We start from the raw sequence: 12,314 nt of genomic DNA, 5'->3' as shown, positions 1-12,314 counted from the left end.
CTGGAAGCCGTGCAGCACAGGTCACCCTTGAAAAGCAAAGCTCAGGCGTCGACCAGAAAGAGAGCAGCAAGGGGAAAAGGGCTCACTGCTTGTCAGGGCTGATCCGCAGCCCCAGCAATCCACGAGTACCACGATTGAGCTGTTTTGTTCTCGTGGGACAAGGGAAGGGCCCCAGGGAAGCGGCGGCACACGCGCCCTGTGCCCAACCACCTGCCTTTTTTAGGAACGAATGGAGAGTAAGTGCTCGGCGCTTGACAGGCAAACAGGGCGACCTTCAGTGCTACCCTCGCACACGTGTGTGCGTGCTCAGGAGAAGCAGGCTACATCCGCGCCGCCTGGCAGAGCGCGGCGTGTGGTCTCCCGTGGTGGCTCATCTCCTGCCGGAACAGGAGATAACCGGGAAGCCTTTCGCCTCCCGGCTGTATCTGCTGCTCAGGAGGCACAAGTGTGGGAGCTGCAGGGTGGGCTAGGGGTGAGGCGGCCCTTGGAAGTGGCCAGAAAAAAGCTCCACAGAAGTCATTGCTGCGTGATTTTGTGAGTTTGCGGTGCTTAGAGCAAGGACTGTGAGCAGCTGAAGCCTGTGGCTGTAAACCTTAACGGACAGGTAAATTGGGACCGATCCACTGAGGAGAGCATCCCGACCTCCGCACAGGAGAGAGAGCCTTCCCTCAGGGAAAATGGCAACCTCTTCACACGCAAAGGAGACACGAGACCCAGGCGTCACCTCTGCAAGCCGGGCTGGCCAGCCCAAGCCGGGATCCCCTGCCAGCACAGAGCAACAGGCAGCGCCCTAAGAACCACGGCCTTGGAAATCCACTGGCAGAGACACCCGAAATCAGATGCAGGGCAAAAATGACCAACTTGTTTTTAAAAATTGACTAAATTTTGGAAACATTCCCTTAAAAGACAAATGCAAGGCATGAGTGTTTGTGTGTGTGTAAGAAACCCAACACAGTGCTTGCATGCGTGTCTGTAAATATACACACACACACACATATATATGTTTATACACACACATATATAAATATCCATGACTGCAGCAACAACCTGCCAAGTAACAGCACTGCAGTACAAAGCGAACCTGGTCCACACGTGCTTTGTACCAAGACACGTAAGACAAAAAGAGGAATGAAGTAATTTCTGGTCGGGAAGTGCAGCACCGTACCTTTCTATCTCGGCTGCGTCTATGCCTATATCTAAATTTTCTGAATGCTGGAAAGCAAACACAAAACCCTTTTGACTAAGAAAGCAACCGCAGTGCTTCAGGACAGGGATGAAAATGTGTCACCTGCAAGCACAGGTACCAATTCATCTGCTCTACCCTCCCAGAGACTTTAAACCAGGGAAGGAAAGCCTGCCTGGGGCCGCAGGTGCACGCGTGAGCTTGGCTGAGGAGGTCCCCAGTGGACAACAAAGTGGTGCTGGTGGTGCCCAGCACCGCAGGGCGCTCCTCGGACGGATGCTCCAGCTAACACCCCTCCCGGCTGCATGGGCGCAGGTGAGGGAGCCTGCACCCCTTTGCAACACAGGTTTAAATCGCACCTTGGGCTCTGCAGGCACTGGATCAGGCAAAGTAAGAGAGAAACGCTGACCGAGCCGCCAAGGCTGCCGCGTCCCACGCTGACACAGCTTGTGGTTCACAGCCGGGGCCGGAGCGGCCAGCACAGCCGCTCTGTGCAGCCGTGGGACGGGGGAAGCCCCTGGCACATCCCGGGCAGCGGCGGGCACGGAGGCTCAGCAGGCAGAGCCAGAGCACACACCCAGCTCCTGCCTCAGCGGCGGAGGATCATTTCGGAGAATCACGGAATAGTTTGGGTTGGAAGGGACCTTTAAAGGCCACTTTAATCCAACCCCCGCCTGCAACGAGCAGGGACATCTTCAACAATTTCAAATAAGAAGCTGCAAGGCAAAACGCGTTAATAACAAATAGCACCTACCGTGGTATAATGCTGCATCGGGTCGCTGATGTACAGCATTTTAGTCGTTTCAGGATTCACAGAGCACTGGGAAGCGTCCCGCCACGGGAGTCATGGGGTCGGGGCGGCGGTGGGGCGGCTGGGGCAGGAAGGCAGGTGGAACGAAGGAGCGCGGGAGCAGGGCCGGGGTGGGCAGCGCCAGGGATGCTGCGCTGGCCACCCGTGTGCTGCCGTGTGTTGGCTTTTTTGCTTTTTTCATCTCCCTTAGTTCTGTCAACTAGCTGCATCCAACAACAAAACAGGGCCCACCCCTTTCTGTCCCTCATGACTATTCATTAAAGCACAGGGCAGGCCCCAGCTTGCCCAGTGATGGACGGGGCGATACCAACCATTCCCACTGCAGGGAGAGAGGGGGTCCAGCTCCATCATCAAACCCAGCTGGACTCCACTCCCAAAAGCTGCCTGCAGCCTCACTGGGCTGGAAACGCATTTGGCCGGCACCCTTTACCAGCAGACTGAGGTGGCTGCCCTTGCATCGACCAGGTGATGCAGTGGCTCTGAGATAGCTCTGTATCTCAGAGACATTGAGTTATCCCTGTCTAGATGGATGGATATGGATAGGTGTGGATAGATGGATAGATGGCTAGACAGATAGCCAGATGGACAGGCATGGATAGATATGGACAGATATGGATAGATAGATGGAATGATAGATAGATATCTGGAGTCACCAGCCAGATTTCCTTCCGACTGGAGGCAGATGAGTGAATGGTGTTTCCTACGGCCAGACCTGCCGTGGAAGGCTGCGTGCTGGAGCAGATAAGCAGTTCAGAGAGTGGCGTGGCGTATTTTGAAAGGTAGAACCAGCGTGCATCACCCACCTCCCAGCGCTGCTGTGCACGCGTGGACCCATGCACAAGCAGGTCGGTGGCAGCGTCGTGTGTAAAGCCTACAGCGCTGCACAAACTAGCAGTCCTGAAGTTGTCGTCTCTAAGCAAAAAGGGTGGCTGAGGAATTGTTCACATCTTTAATTACAGCAACTCCTCCCACGGGACCCTGAACCAGGAGCAATGCTGTGCCCGTGTAATGCCGAGAGGGAGCATCGCGCCTGGCTGGAAGGCAGGTCACAGAGCGTTTGGGTGGCCTGCCCGCACCCACCGAGCGCCGGCACCGGTGCCGGGCGCCGCAGCACCCGCTGCTTCCCGCGCACCCGCTCCAGCACTGCTGAGCATCATGAGCAGCAGGCATCGCGGCACGGACGGAGCGGCCCCAGTGCCGCGGCTCCCGTGTCTTGCCTTTCTTTCAGGCCGACAATATCGTGTTATCTGTGCGTTTATTTTCGCGCGTGTCAGCCTGCCGTGCGTTTCGCTGATGCCAGCCAGCACGAGCTGGCCGCGGCTCACCGGGAGCTCAGCAGCGCGGCGCTCGGCTGCACCATCGGGCCAATGTAAATATTTACTACCGACTCATTACCCCGAGCAAGGGCCGGCAGCCGGCCCTGCCCTGCCGTGCGCAGCCACTGCGCTCAGAGCCCTGCAAAGCCAGGGCTTGCCCGGCCCTGGCAGCACCCCGGGCTGCACCGACTCCTGCTGGGCTCGGCTTTGGCTACAGCGGGAACGAGAAGAAAGGCGAGGGCAAGCTCAGCGAGGGGCAGCTCCCCAATTAGCACCGCCGCCTCCGCCCGATCCCTCTGCCAGGCTCCTGCCCGCTGCAGACAAAGGCCGGGGAAGGGAGGGAAAGCAAGCAAAAAGCGAGGGAAAAGGGGGCTGGGGGAGGGGACGCAAGCTGGCGAGGAGGGAAACGGCGGCTTTCTGGAGGGAGATGCTGCCAATGGCCAGAGCTGCTTCAGGGATGCTCCCAGGAGGCCACCTTGCTCAGGGCACCGAACAAGTGACCCAGACATCTCACATGCCTGCTACGCTTTTCAAACCCTTTGCCTCAGAGGGAGATGCACCAGCTTCTTGGAGGGAAGCGCCCGTAGCAATGGCACGGACCCTTGGGGACCACAGCAGGGGCAGAGCTGGGCGTCGGGAGCACAAGGTGTCCCTCCAGCAGCTCTGCAGCTTACAAACGGCTTTTACTACACAGCAGGTTTATACAGGAGCAAATTATACTCTCCTCCTGTCAAGGTGCTCAGGCTCCATGGCTGTTACGGCACAGAGCCCCTGCTGCTGCACGCAGCAATATTATCTATTAATAAGTAGCCAGGATTTTACTGACCGCTGTACCATCCAGCTGCAATCCTGCAGTACAGCCATCGACTACAGGTTACCAGGCCCTGCACAAACGACACCAGCGCTGCACCTGTAGTCTTTGTGTTCGGTTTGTGAACCGGCGAGCATCCCATTTCCTACCCCAGAGCCCCTGGCCCACCGTGGGGAACCCAGGACTGTGCCTGACGCAGCTCCCATTTGCGCAGTCCGAGCACACTCACCATGACTGAGTCATTCATGCTTCTCATCTGGAAGACATCCATTGTGACCTCGGTGCGGTTGGAGACCTCATTGCTGCCCGTATGGTTGGACGGAGGGAGGTCGAAGTAGGTGCTGTCTGGCTCCCTGTGGAAAAGGTGGTGGCACAGTCAACCTTCCAGCTCTCCAGCGCAGCCTGTGCCACCACCTCCCAGCAACTTGCGATTCCCTTGAACCTTGGCCCCTTCTCAACTTCTCCCTCCATCCTCTGCTTTTATTTTCACATGGCAGAGCAGGCTTTGCTCAGGCAAACTGTTGCCTGGTGGGTAAAGCAAGCAGAGACTTGGGAAGTTTTTCATCCACCCAGCTGCTCTAGCATATCTGTCACCTCAGGATGTCTTTGAGAGGATTCCAAGGAAGAAAGAAGAGGAAACGAAGCACAGTCCTCCTTCCTTGCCTGATTAGAGTGTGAGGCTCAAAGGCCAGAAGACTTGCAAAAGCCTTGGTGTGACCAAAAGATGTGTAATTTTTAGAAAATGCCCATTTTAATCAGGTAGCCACCAAGCCTCAGGGCCCCACAGGTGAAGCCTGATGAGTGAGAGCGCATCCTCCCAGCCTTGGTCCCAGTGTCCCCTGCCACACACCGGGCAAGGGTCCCAGCTGGAAGGTGACCTTTGCTCTGGCCCTGACACCATCTCCACACGGCCCTGGAGCACTGCATGAAAAAAAGGACCTATACACGAGACAGTGTCACATCCAACGTCAGCTCTAAGGGCTGCGGTGCAGGAAACCCGGCCAGGTGTGTCGGTACTCAGCCGCAGCTGGCCAGGGTTGGCTCTGCGAGCAGCAGCACTGGGTGCACCCTCCGCAGCCCTGCTGTGCCCGCAGGGACACGGGCAGGGCCCCCAGGGTGCCGCTGCGGCCGGTGGGGTTTCTCAGCAGGCAGGGCACAGAGGACATGGACCAGCTGCTCTCCTCTGCACGAGGATGAGTCAGTGTCTCCCCTTCCCAGCTACTGCTGAGACATTTATGCTCCCCAAACACCTTTGCTTCCTCGGGCGAGAGGAAGCGTGCCCCGATGCTGACCTCTGACGTGCACGAGGGCAGCCGTGCTGTGGGAAGGCTACACCGCGCTTTGCAGCTCTCCTGCCTGTGCATTTACCGTGCACAGCGAAAACGCTGGCGGCTGCACAACCCTCTCCAGAAACAGCGTCCAGTACCTTGAAACAAGGTTTGTGGGGCCCTGCTTTCAGCACATGCAAACTCCATGGTCTTCGAACTGTCTAGCATCACCAGAGCAAAGGGGTTTGGCCAACGAAATGATCTGAGCAGAGAGATCAGAGTCTGGGAGCAAAATTCCGAATTTGGAAAAGGAATACATGAAAACCAGAGCAGGCAAAAGAAACTTGTCTCCCTTCGGGCCATGCTAGTGGTACCTGCTAACACAGATTACAGAGCAAAGGGCCACTTCTGCCTCAGAATAGACCTCAAGGCAAATGATCAACCACACTTACAGCGTGCTCCAGAGGTGCTCAAACGTCGTGCCTTCATCAGCTGGAGATGACTGGGACATCTTCACAGCGGGGGAGTCTGACAAAGGATAAATCACTCTAGGGGCAAAGAGAAACAGCAAGGTTAGCATTGCCGGAGTGCCATCTCACGTCAGCGAAGCAGCCGGCGAAGGGCAGGAGCCTCCCACCTCCCTCCCAGCGGCACGGCAGGAGCCCCCCAGGGCCGATCGTGGGGAGACGGAGCCCCTCGCCCCCGCGGCAGGCTGCAGGCAAGGAGCGGCGTGCAGGACGGGCGACCCAAGCTTCGCCTGCTCTGGAGTTTGCTGCACCGAAAGGTGGCTGGCACAGGACGGGAGGCGACTGGAAACACCTTCGCTGCAGGCCAGGACTACAGATAACAGAATAAAACCACCCGGCTTTCCCATAGGGGTGGTGTTTCTGGTGATGACGTCGCGGGCTGGTGTTTTTACAAATATGTGGGTATTTTGGCACGGGCCAAAGCGGCAGGGTGTTGGGATGTCAGCCCAGTTCTGCTAAGCACTCATCCTGTGACTCAAGGCTCCCATTTAAGAAGTTTACACCGTGCTTCAGTGTGGCTACAAACAGCTCCCCCAGCCCTGGGGAGGCTTCGCACGACTGTTCTTAGTAATCAGTTTGGACTGGCTTCATTCAGCAAAGGGCTTAGACTCTCTGGTTAGATACAGCACTACCAAACCCTCGAGTATCGGCTCTCTGAATCAAACTGAAACCCCAAGCTACGTGGCAGAAAAAAACCTCTTGCAGCAAGAGTCAGAGCCGAAGGCACCTTTGTTGCAGCCCCGGGACCGCGCTGCTGGGCTGTGCGGTGTGTGGTCTCTGCTCTGGGGTGAGGAAATCCACCTCCGTGAATCCGGGGAATACGGGAGAGGCATTCCTGTCTCTGAATCATGGCCATGCCACAAATTCAGGCCACGAGCTGTACCCCGAAGGCTGGTATATGAAACATCCTTGGGTGCCACCGGCTCCGAGCAAGGTGTGCCAGGAAAGCCGGATTGCAGGAGCTCCGAGCAGTGGCAGGAGCTCAGGCATCCCCAGGGGCTACTCGAACAGCTTCAGAAGTCTGCCTGTGCTCTGTTTGATGTTGCCTTTCAGTCCTCATCCTGGTCTGTCCATTTCAGGCACGCGGCAATGTTTTATCCCAGCAACATCGTTTCCCAACAGGCTGACATGTTTTTCTCAGGAAGCTGCAAATGCCCGCAAATCCATAAAGACAAGACACCCAGATGCATAGTGCGAGTTTACGGTGAAGCCACGGTGCAGATATCCTAAATCTTACTTGTTCAGATATTAAAATGACCTTCCCACTTCTAAGCAGCTTGCAAACATTATTGGATGGTATATTATGCCCCCCAAGTACCACAAGGCAGGAATGTTGCCTCTGCTTTGCAGAAGGGAAGTGTTACCGGGAGAAAGAGCACCATTTACCCGGGACTGCCTATGGGAAGTCTGTGGGAAAGCCCATTCTTCAGCCAAAGCCTTCTGAACACTACTGCATGGGCATAACCGGAGTCATCCTCAGTCCGGTCTGTTCCTTTTGCCCCTGGACAACACTTCTTGACCTCTTTCAAGTGCGGAAGAAAACGCACCTCGGCTCTCCCTTTGTGCCCAGCGCCTCTCTGACCGCGGCAGCAGGAGCAGCAGATTTCACGGAGCCATCTTGGGCCCCACGCTGCCTTCCTCTTCTGGTAGCTCCGCCATGCTATCGTCCTCCTCCTCCCTCACCCATGCCCTGGAAGCAGCAGGACCGCTTCCCTGCCCTGCCTGACACGGGTGTCCCCCAGGCACCATCTGCCTACTCCTTTTACCCACTCCAGTGTTAGCATCTCGTTTCAACTTGGTACCGACATCTAATAGTGAAAGCCTGAAAACTTCCTGCTTTTGGGGCTCGAGCCGCCGAGCGCGAGGGCAGCCGCTTTCTAACTGAGTGATGCTCGGGGTCGCCCCAGCCCCTCTGAGTCAGCTGGGGACCAGGTGGCTGGGGAGCGGGGGTTAAAACGAAAGCAGGGTGGTGTTCCCCGACGGCTGACCCTGCAGGCTGCTTTCGGCTCCATCTGCGACTCGGCTGTGAGACACGGCATCTGCAGATGCTCTTCCAGGAGGGTTTGCCACAGCAGAGGAGGGCTCGTTCCCCGTGGGTCCCATCACAGAATAGCTAGCAGTGAGAGTCTGGTGTCCTCCCGTCCCTCCTCATCCCATGTGTGACATGCAGAGAAACGAAAGGACCTGTGCGGCAGTTCTGAGAGAAGGAAAAGCCTAGAGCTAAGGCAGGCGACTGCTGGTGGCCTTACCCTGCTTCCACGCTGCTTTCCCTGGCCCAGGGCAGCGGTAGCTTCAGGAAGGAGCCAGGCCTTTCCCTTCAGCGGAGAAAGCACCTCTGCACCGCCCCGGCTGTGTGGTCATGATGGGTGACACCAGCTCTAACCACGTGGCTGCACTCGTTTTTGAAAGGAAAAAAATCTGAATATTTTAAGGGCGTTTGGAAGTTCCCTTTCTCTTTCAAAGCACAATCGGGGTTTGCAAAGCCAGGCCAGTATCTTCTCACACTTGAGCTCTAAACAACGTGGTACAAATCGAAGCTGGGGCTGTTGGCACTGTTACACACCCTGCTGCAGTGATCACTGCACATCTTGGGAAAGCATCTCTGCGGCAAGAATGACAGCCTGGCAGCCGGGCCCCTGAGATGATAAAGAACCACAAAAGACTCTGCAAATTGTGTTCCCGAGGTCGGCAGTGGTGCCAATGACAGTGTAATTAACTCTAGAACGAGGTGCCATTTAAAGTCCCATTTTGCAATGAACGGTGGAGGCGTTCACATTCAGGGGAGTCGGGAAAGCGCTCTGATGGTGAGGTCCAGCAGAAGGAAGAAACATCCCATCAGAAGCAGTGGAGGCCCTGTGGCACATCTTAATTAAAGGTGAACAGAGAAGAGCCTTAGAGACTAATTCTACATTGCTAGAGAAGCATTGCTAGATGGCTTGGATGTAATTACTGTCCCAGTGCCTATAGGCTACTATACTGGGAGGTGACTAACCTGGGGCTAAACACATCGTCAGTGGCAGAGCTAGAGATCAGCCAAGCCCAGGTTCAACTTCTCTGTCACTTCCAGCCCCCAGGTCCATTTGGAGCCTATTTCGCCTCTGCCATAACTGTGCCAGCTCCCTGACATCGCCCGCTTCCCAGCACCAAAGGAAAGACCTGAAGCGTTACCCTGACTTACGCCAGAGTTCGACAGCCAAACTGCCACCAGGAGGATTTAACACCTCCAGAGACCCAAACCTGCCATCTCTGTGCCCAGGGAAGGGTGTCCCCCACCCCTTCTGCCTCGATGCAGCAGGGAGGCGATGAGGGATGCTTGGCGTGTCCGTCCGGGACAGCTGAGACACGGGGCTGGCATGGGGGCAGCTGGGGGAGCCTGCAGCAGGACGTGCACCGGATTTACTGCAGGCTTCTAGAGGAAGGAAGACTGAAACAGGCAAACCAGAGGGCTTGGGGCCGGGCGCCAAGGCGGCTGGTGAGATTTGCCTGTTTTCACTCGGAAGAGCTGCTCTCCGCGAGCTTCCCAAGCCGGCTCTGCCGTTCGCTGGATTGCTGCTTCCCTCTGTTGCTAGTCAGGGCATTGCAGGGAAACCGCACATGGAAGAAAAAGGCCAGGAGTACAGAGACAAAGCCTGTGAAGAGGCAATCCTCCACCTTCGCTTGTGCTGGGGCTCAGCTCGGTCCACTGCCTACAGGCTTAGCACCGAGGCGGGGGCTGCCGCCCCCCGGGGCTGCAGGACCGGGCTGGGTCACGCTGGGGCTGGTTCCCCGTCCACGTACCCTCCCTGTGAATTACCACCAAAGTGATTTCCAAAGGATTAGTATGGAAATACTCAGTGCCCTCAGCCTTTTCCCCACTGCTGTGACTTCGGCTATATCCGAAACGCCAAGTCAGCCCCAGCTGAGCTGAAGCAGCCGTTTCTCCCCCAGCCCCAGGGACACACGGAGAATAAAAGCACGCACCACGGTCCACTCCAGCCCTCCCAAGAAGGGAGAATAACTCTCTGGAGAAGCAGAGCAGATGAACCTGCATATATTCAACTGTGCTCCAGTCAGCCCACGGTTTGTGTTTTGACCACAGAATCTGAACATATTCTTAGAATTACTATACATTCAACTTCCTTCTTTCATCAATATATGGAAGGTATAGGGTACCGTGGGTGTAACGAGGGGGCTGAAGCCTTGCTGAAAGTGATGACTGGCAGCTGAGTCTCTGCAGCCTCTAGAAGGAGCATCTTTGATCTCACTATTAACTTTAAGCCTCAGTTTTAGGCACTTAGAAATGTCTGTTGCTATTTCACCTAGCAATAACGATTTCACCTCTCTCCTGCCACTCTAACAGCCCAGAATGAAACATGACAGCATTTTGCAACCTACCTTAAAGGGAGATAAATGCACAAAACCTGTATAACAGGGCTATTCCTAATTCCTAAAGACTCTTGGCCCGTCCTTAGAGGGGAAGACTGCTGAGAGCCACTTCCACCTCTCACATCGAACTGCAGTGTATTGCTTGATGGTTTGGGAACTGTCCCCTGGACCTTCTCTCCTCCCCCCCTCTGCACAATGAGAACCATCAGGCTCATCCAGCCTGCAGCAAATAATGTTTGCAAAACATTGACAGATCCCAAGGTGCCAACACTGCCCCATCCTATTGCTCATTTCTCCCAGATTATTAAAATCACACCTGCGAAATGAGGCCTATAAAAGTGACCAAGAGCGAGCAAGCTTTTCTGCAGCACACTTGAATCTCGGGAGCCCTCCTTGGGGTCCAGCAGCTTATTAAAAATTGTCTTTCCAAGGAGCAGGCAGGTTCGACAGAAATCCTCTCCAACAGGCAGCTCGTGATGGGGCAGGAGGCTAAAACCAGCCAACTCTCCCTCCCTCCCTGGCCGCTGAGTGTCAGCCCTGCCTAGGCACCCGCGGCCGGCAGCCAGCCTCAGCATCCCGCCGGTACCCAGCCCCACCTCTGCTTTTCCCATTCAAGCCTTGGCTGGTTTTTCCTCCGCAAGTGCTTTAACTCCAGGTCTAAAGCACTTGGGAGCAAACTTTCTGAGACTCCTTCATATTCTGTAACTAGCCTACAGAGCAAAGCGGCCGCACATCATCTTCCACCTGCATTGTCGAGCGCTCCAGAGAGGGTCGTGCTGAGTAACTCACACACGCAAATAGCAAGGGGTTTCCTTTTGTAGTTTTTTTCCTCCTACCTGCTCTGGCTCCCCAAGCGTTTCGAGTTCCCCCGGAGGTCTCCCGCAGACAGGAGCGGCCTGGGATTGAGGACCTATGTTATTTACTGCACTACAATCAAGTAGCGTCCCGGTCGCCTAGGCAATGACATTGGAGCTGTTGAAAGCTATGTGAAAAGTGAGGCGAAGGCTTGTGCGCTCCTTCCTGGAATAGGAGGCAGTTGCAAGGGGGTGGGGAATGCTCAGCCAAGCGTGCTGGGGAATTAAGCTGGTCACCAGCGCCAAAGCAACTCTGGGGCAAGCTGGCTCTGGGGTCTCTGGCAGCGGCAGCCACCCAGCAGCACTGCGCCCGAGGCGTCTGCTGGGGTTTAACTGCGGTGGAGAGGGGAAGGAGGCTCGATGTAAACCGCTGCTCCAAAGGAGGCTCTTCCCCACACCAGGCTGATGGCTGAGTTGGTTTTGTGCTCGCCTTGGTCCAGATGACCAGCTCATCCCTCTTGGGTTGTCAGAGGAGCGGGGCAGCCTGCCCAGGGTATTGGCAAGTGCCCTGCGTTTCGCCATGCTGCATCCCGTGGTGGGAAAAATGGCTTGCCAAGATGCACGTAGCGTGGCAGTGGCTGAAGACTGAATATTTCTGATTAAAAACCATCATCCATGAGGCTGTAATTATGTGTTGTGTGGACGCGCTGATACACCTTTTCACTGACACCCGTTTTCAGAAGCTGTCGTTTTGCTGGTCACTTGCCCTTTGCCCTGTGCTCGGTGACCTGGGGTGTCACCTCGGCGAGCCGTGTTCATTACTGTTAAATCATCACCTGTGCGTTTAAGTCACTCGCCTCCATTCAGAGACCAACAGCCAACGCTCTGCCCGCAGGCGCCCACCCTTCGCTTTCCGGGGCAGATGGCGGCTGGAGAGCAGCTGTCACGGTCTGTCCCCTCGCTATGGGTAGGGCCAGAAAACACGCATTTGCCAGCCCCTAAACACATCGGAGCTGCTGTCACCGGTTTGGGGGGCCTAAATGCCTAATCGGTAGTGAAAACAGGACTCAAATGTTTGCCCTGATCCAGAGGTTTATTTTTTTAAGTGGCGGCGATCGTATTCCCCAAACAAGGAGGTGGGGTCCCACTCAGAGCGTTGTACCCGCTGGGTGCCAGAGCCAGGCTGCTCCCCACGAGGGGCTCGCTGTGCACCCACAAATGCAGGGGTTATGGGCTGGC

Source organism: Phalacrocorax aristotelis, chromosome 19, assembly GCF_949628215.1.
Source record: "Phalacrocorax aristotelis chromosome 19, bGulAri2.1, whole genome shotgun sequence".
Classification (NCBI taxonomy): Eukaryota; Metazoa; Chordata; class Aves; order Suliformes; family Phalacrocoracidae; genus Phalacrocorax; species Phalacrocorax aristotelis.
Note: the sequence above shows the minus strand (reverse complement) of the source record.